The sequence below is a fragment of the Syngnathoides biaculeatus genome, chromosome 15 (genome assembly GCF_019802595.1).
Source record: "Syngnathoides biaculeatus isolate LvHL_M chromosome 15, ASM1980259v1, whole genome shotgun sequence".
Classification (NCBI taxonomy): domain Eukaryota; kingdom Metazoa; phylum Chordata; class Actinopteri; order Syngnathiformes; family Syngnathidae; genus Syngnathoides; species Syngnathoides biaculeatus.
The window spans coordinates 5192611-5199745 of NC_084654.1; the positions used below are offsets into that span (position 1 = coordinate 5192611).

The window sequence follows — 7135 nt, forward strand, 5'->3', positions numbered from 1 at the left end:
TTATGTAACTTTTTAATATTTTGACAGTAAAGCTGAAGCCTGCACCTCCATGGGCCCCTATATTTTTATGAAGCAAAAAGCCTTCAACACCCTTGTACCTAAAATTAAGTACTGTACTCCCTGCTGTGCCCCATTCCAAGTTTTCCTGAAGGTGCAGGTTTTAGCCATAATACCTAGACATATTTCAGTAGGACCTATGTAGGTCGTGCGGGTATGCTTTGAGGCTGCTGATCTATCAAAGTCAATGTACCCATCAGCAGTACAGCATAAAAATACGTATCCCCTTTGTCTTCTCTCCACTCTTCTCTTAATTTTCTCACTTCAACTTTTTCTCTTGCCTTTTTCCATTTCCTTGTGTTTTTGCTGTACAGTTCTAGTGGCATTTTTACATAAGGGGCACATGCTAATGAATAATATCGGTAATGTTTGTTTTGTGTATATTAATTTCACAATCAGGGTGGCACAGCTTGAAAGCGTTGGCCTCACAGTTCTGAGGTCTTGGATTCGATCCCGGCCCACCCTGTGTGGAGTTTGCATGTTCGCCCCATGCCTGCGTGTGTTTTTTTTTTTTTTCCGGGAACTCCAGTTTCCTCCCACATCCTGAAAACATGCAACATTAATTGGACACTCTGTCATGCTCCCGGCGCCCAGCCAAGCTGGGCGGGGCCAGGCAATCAGCACTCACACACTTGCACCTCATGAACCATAATGACTCTCAGTATATATAGGACCCGGGGGACGACTAGTCCTCCGCCTTTGATGCCTCGTTCCCGCACTCCCGTTTGCCTGACCTCTGCCTTCTGTGTACCGACCCTTGCCTGTCCCTGGACCACCCTTGTAGGCCTGCCGCTACTAGTACTTCTGTTCGTTTGGACTGACTTGCTAGTAACCGACCTCGCCCAGTGCGACCTCCATTTTGAGTTGCAGGCGTCCGCCTTCCCCACGGACCGCTCCAGAATCGCCTTCGTCATTTCCCACATGACGGGAAGGGCGGAGGCATGGGCCACGGCGGAATGGAGTCGCAACTCAGAGACCTGCCGTTCCTGGGCATTATTCGTCTGCGCACTCACCCAGGTGTTCCAGTATGCTGCGCCGGAACGTAGGCGGCGGTTTCACTCATGACGCTCCGCCAGGTCATCGCCGTGGATCTCCCTCCTTTGCTGGACGCTCTCATAGGATTGGCTCACAAGTTCGACCAGCGGTTGGTCATGCAGGGGCAAATAGATGCTATATAATAGACGGAGGTCTCCAGTTCGGTTGCTGCCCGGGCATCCACGCTACCTTCCACGGTCGAACCCATGCAGGTGGAGGTTCTCGGCGGACCAGCAGAGGAGCGCCTGCGCCGTCGACGGGAGGGGCGCTGTTTCTACTGCGGTCATCTGGGACACTTGATCGCACTCTGCCTGGTTTGACCAAAGCGCTCCGACATCAAGATCTCCACTCCGGTGAGTGTGCGGTATACCGCGGCAGAGACAGGACAGTTGCTTCTGTACCTCAACCTGGGAACTGACTCTCGTTCATGTACAGTGATTGTGTTCGTCAACTCCGGGTCGGATGCTAACCTGATAAATCCCCGCGTGGTCAAGGCGTTGGGTGCAGCGACCTTTCCCTACCCAGTGGCTTCGTAATGCCTATGCCGCTGACGGCAGGTTCCTCTGCCGGGTAACGCACCGCACTCAGACTTTTCGTATGGTCTTTCCGGACGCCCACGCGGAGCACATTAACTTCCACGTTTTCGACTCACGTAGCAGCGATGTTATCTTGGGGAGGGCATGGCTCAAGAAGCACAATCAACACATAGATTGGGCCACGGGTCAGATCAAGGCATGGGGCGAGGACTGTTGTAAACGTTGTTTCGCTGTTCAGGAAGACGGGAGGATTTAAGTGGCACCGGTACGACTTGAGGAATCGAATACCGCTTCAGAGCTAACCGCAGTGCCCGCCTGCTATCACGACCTAAAGGAGGTGTTTTCAGTGACTAAAGTGAAATCTCTGCCTCCGCATCGCCCATGTGACTGTGCCATTGAACTCGTCCTCGGCACCTCACCTCCTCAAGGGAAATTATTTTCCTTAACAGCAACAGAGCACCAGGCCATGAGGGAATACGTGGAGGAGTCGCTGGCCGCCGGCCTCATCCGTCCGTCATCCTCACCAGCCAGTTCAGGGTTCTTCTTCGTTGAGAAGAAGGACACTATGCTACGACCCTGCATCGACTACTGAGGACTCAACAAGGTCACAGTAAAGAACAGGTATCCTCTGCCGCTCATCGCCACGGCCTTTGAATTTCTCCAGGGAGCCCGGATCTTCACCAAGTTGAACCTGAATACTTGGTGATGCCGTTCGGGCTGACGAATGCCCGGCAGTTTTTTCAGAACTTCATTAACGATGTTCTCCGGGAATTTCTGAATAAGAATGTTTTTGTGTATTTGGATGACATTCTGATTTTCTCGTCAGACCTGGCCTCCCATGTCTGACAGATCAGAGCGGTGCTCCAGCGCTTGTTACAACATCAACTGTTTGTAAAAATGGAGAAATATGAATTTCACAGAATATCCGTGTCCCCTCCTAGGCTTAATCCTGGCGAAGGGGGAGATACGTATGGATCCCGGGAAGGTCGACGCAGTGCTGGGGTGGCCCACTCCCACTTGTAGGAAGGACGTGCAGAGGTTCATCGGCTTCGTAAACTTTTAAACTCAAGGCTAGTTTCACCGCCGCACCCATCCTCATCGTGCCGGACCCGGAGCTGCAGTTCGTGGTGGAGGTCGACGCGTCAGACTCGGGGATCGGAGCCATCCTATCTCAGAGGAGTCCCAAGGATGGAAGGATCCAACCGTGCGCCTTCTTGTCAAAGAAGTTGTCCCCAGCTGAATGAAACTACGACATTGGAGACCGAGAGCTGTTGGTGGTCAAGATGGCAATGGAGGAGTGGTGTCACTGGCTGGAGGGCTCACAAGTCCCGTTCGCGGTCCTCACCGACCACAAGAACCTCAAGTACCTGAGGACCGCGAAGCGGCTGAACGTGGGCCTTATTGTTCACCCACTTCCATTTTACTCTGTCCTTCCGCCCAGGCTCCAAGAACGGCAAGCTGGACACCCTCTCATAGATCCACGAGGGGGAGCGCGCGGAATCGGCAGCCACCTCCATCCTACCAGAGGCGTGGTTCGTGTCCGGCTTCACCTGGGCGGCCGAGTCGCGGGTGAAGAAGGCCCTGAGGGAGACACCGCCTCCCGTGGGTTGTCCGTCTGATCGCCTCTTCGTTGCACGGTCGCTGCGGGGGGACGTCATCACCTGGGCCCATACCAACAAGACGGTCTGCCACCGGGCATGGCAAAGACTCGTTCGGTAGTCGAACAGAGATTCTGGTGGCCCAACCTTTTTTTTTTTTTTTAATTAAACAATATATTCATTAGATTTTTCATATATAATTTTAGAAAAACAACACAATAACAGAAAAATGAAAACAAAAAAATACACGGTATACACAGACATAATAGTGTGTAAAAAAAAAGCACACAAATCACAAATAATTCACATTTTTTTTCAAAAACTCTTCTAAGGTTCTCCATATTCAGCTCTTCCCCTCGTAATATACGTGAGTCTTTCCAGTGCAACACAAGATGCCATTTCCAACATCCATACTTTTATTGGACGAATTTCCACTTTTTTCCAAAATAGTGCAATTGTTCTCCTGGCCTGCAGGAGACCAAAGTCTATAACCGTGTCCTTTTTTTATTAACAGCAAAATCCTTGGGATATATACCTAAGATACACAGTGTTGCGCAATGAGAAACCTGATTTCCAACTATTATAGAAATGGTCTGAACAATAGATTTCCAATAATCTTTGACTTTCCAACAATCCCATAAACAATGATATAAAGTACCCTTGTCATCAGAGCTCTTACTACACATATCTGGAATGTCAAGGGTCCACTGATGAAGTTTAACAGGAGTCACATAAGTCCTCATCAGCCATTTATATTGTAATAGCCTCATTCTAGTATTGTTTGTTTTTGTGCTTTAAGGCATGCTTGTTACCAATCAATTACTTCAATTTTTTTTCTTTATCTAGGTTGTGTATCATGTGAGACTAAAGATTTATCGAACATAGATATCTGCTTACATCCATGCAAACCTGACTGGACAATATCTTCTAAACTGGAGAAAGGGGATTCATACATTATGTTTTTGATTTGTGCTGACAAAAAGTGTTTTAACTGCAGATATTTGAAAAAATACTTATTGGGAATAGAAAATTTTTGACATATTTGAATGAATGTAAGCGTTTCACCATTTACATAAAGGTCACCTATTGATTTTATACCATTATTTGCCCATAATTTAAAACCCCCATCTGCTCCTCCAGCTTTAAAAGTCGCATTACCCCATATGGGAGAAAAGTGTGAAAGTAAAGGAGTGTCCCCTATATGTTCGTGTGATTTAAACCAGATATCTATAGTGTTTTTCAAAAATGGATTCTTCGTCTGCCGTTTTAATACTCTATTCTCAGCAGAATATAAATAATACTTTAATAGCAGGTGTGGTACTGTTGCTTGCTCTATTTTTACTCAAGAGGGTGATGGTAATGTTGAAAAATAATACGTAGTTGAGCAGACCAGTAATACCATTTAAAGTTTGGAAGTTGTAACCCTCCAGTTTCATAAGGCATATAAAGCAACCATAGTCTTAATCTGGCTTTCTTATTATTCCCAAAAAAATTCAGGAGCATTCTGTTGAGTCTATTGAAAAAGATGTCAGGTAATGACATCAGGTATGGTTTGAAAAAAATTTAAACATTTTGGCAAAACGCTCATTTTAACTATGTTTATATGTCCCAACATTGAAATTAGCATTGTCATCCACCTGTCTAATAACTGTTGTACCTCCAAGATTAAAGGGTCATAATTAACCTGAACTATATTGTTAACATCAGGGGAAATTTTGACCCCCAAATAATTAAATCCATCTCTCGTATTCAAAAAAGGAGTGTTAACAACAGGATTAAGTCTCTCTTCCGTACTTAAAAATAAAATGGATGACTTTTGTATCATTAATCACATAACCTGAGAAACTAATAAACTTTTTCATTTGCTCCAATAAATTTGGAAGGCTCGTGGATAACTTAGTCAAAAAGAGAATGACGTCATTGTCATGATCCTGCCGCTCCAGCCTGGGCTGGGCGGGTGTCCGCGGTTGCGCTGATTGGAAGGTGCACACCTGCGCCTCATGCAGCCTGATTATGCTATGGATTTATATGACCGCGATGACAACTGGCCGGCACCAGTTCGTATGATCTTCATGTCCCATTCGTGTGCTCCGGTATCCCTGATTGAACCTGTGTGTACCGACCTTTGTCCGTTCTCCGACCAACCTTGTAAGCCTGACTCCTTTGATACTTCTGCCTGTGTTGATTGTTCTCCCGTGTACCGACTCCTGCCTGTCTGCTCATCTGCTCTCTTTGCCCGTCGTCCCAACTACCGCTGCTGCACCGGACTGCCTGCTCGATCCCCTACCTCTGCATATAATAAACGTGTCTCTACTTGAACTACCTTGCGTCTTCCGTGTTTCTGCATTTGGGTCCTACTCTCGTTTCCGATGGGACGTGACAGAACGAACTGGCCAATACAGGACCCAGCAGGAAAGACCTGGCGTCGCCGGGACCGACGCAAGGTAGACCGTCTGCCGGAGGACCAAGCCTGTCCAATCCGGGTAGGCTCCCTGACGTCCTCCACTCCCGTGTCTTATGAATACGTCCTGAACACGACCCGTCCGGCTCGTCATATTCTTCTGGACTCTGACTTTTCGGAATATGAGAAGGACCGTGATTTGTATGACCGGCTGGCGGAGTACGACTCCGATTATTCTGACTATGAATCTGCTCGTCTGATCTTTCATCCCAGTCAATTTGTTTCACCTCCCCGCGTTTCCAGCACCCGAACGTCTTCACCCTGTAGATCCAAGTACACCAATTGGTACGAGGGAACCCGCTTGGCCATCTACCCGGGACCTCCGCGTGGCGGCCAGAGGAGACGCCCCGGCCGGGCGCTCCCTGGTGTCTCTCGCTGCGCGGCAACGAAGACACCGTTCTCCAACTCCTCGCCGGCAACGGTGAGACCGGCAGACCCGCAGCTGGTGGCGAAGCTTCCAGCCCAGAGGGAGGAGGAGCCGCCAAACCACGAGGCGTTCTGTCGCGAAATGCGGGCGCAGATAGAGAGGCAGAGCGCGGAATTGGCGGCTCTCACGGCCCAGGTCCGGCAAGGATTGGCGAACCAGCCAAGCTACTCTGACGTCGCAACGGCGACGGACTCGCTGCTGATGCAGGTTCACGTTCCCGTGGAAACCGACCCGCCCCCTTGCCAAGTGCATGCCGCAGTGGGAACGGACTCGCCACCTCGCCAAGCGCACGTGGCAGTGGGGACCGACCCGATGCCACCTCACGTTGCTGTCCAGGAGGTGGCGATGGCGATGGGGTCGCCACCTTCTCACGTTGCTGTCCAGGAGGTGGCGATGACGATGGGGTCGCCGCCTTCTCACGTTGCTGTCCAGGAGGTGGTGGTACGGGCGCCGCCTTCTCACATTGCTGTCCAGGAGGGGGCGATGGTGTCGCTGCCTTCTCATGTTGCTGTCCAGGAGGGGGCGGTACTGGCGCCGCCTTCTCACGTTGCTGTCCAGGAGGGGGCGGTACTGGCGCCCCCTTCTCACGTTGCTGTCCAGGAGGGGGCGGTACTGGTGCCGCCTTCTCACGTTGCTGTCCAGGAGGGGGCGGTACTGGTGCCGCCTTCTCACATTGCTGTCCAGGAGGGGGCGGTACTGGCGCCGCCTTCTCACGTTGCTGTCCAGGAGGGGGCGGTACTGGCGCCGCCTTCTCACGTTGCTGTCCAGGAGGGGGCGATGGCGTCGCCGCCTTCTCACGTTGCTGTCCAGGAGGGGGCGATGGCGTCGCCGCCTTCTCACGTTGCTGTCCAGGAGGGGGCGATGGCGTCGCCGCCTTCTCACGTTCCTGTCCAGGAGGGGGCGATGGCGTCGCCGCCTTCTCACGTTCCTGTCCGACAAGAGCTGGGGAGTTCTGATGAGCCACCCCGGAGCTGGAGAGACTTCGGGATGGTAATGGTGGCGGTCATGGCTCTGGTCCTTC

The 7135-nt window shown here is 50.6% G+C and overlaps 1 long non-coding RNA gene across 1 annotated transcript; it reads left to right on the forward strand.

Annotated features, from left to right (window-relative positions):
- The first annotated feature begins 246 nt into the window (after nt 1–246).
- On the forward strand, nt 247–5540 carry LOC133513057 (uncharacterized). The gene is made up of 4 exons (XR_009798383.1): nt 247–1445; nt 1528–2249; nt 2570–2991; nt 3070–5540. It is a non-coding gene; the product is annotated as an uncharacterized LOC133513057 (long non-coding RNA).
- Nucleotides 5541–7135: the final 1595 nt, after the last annotated feature.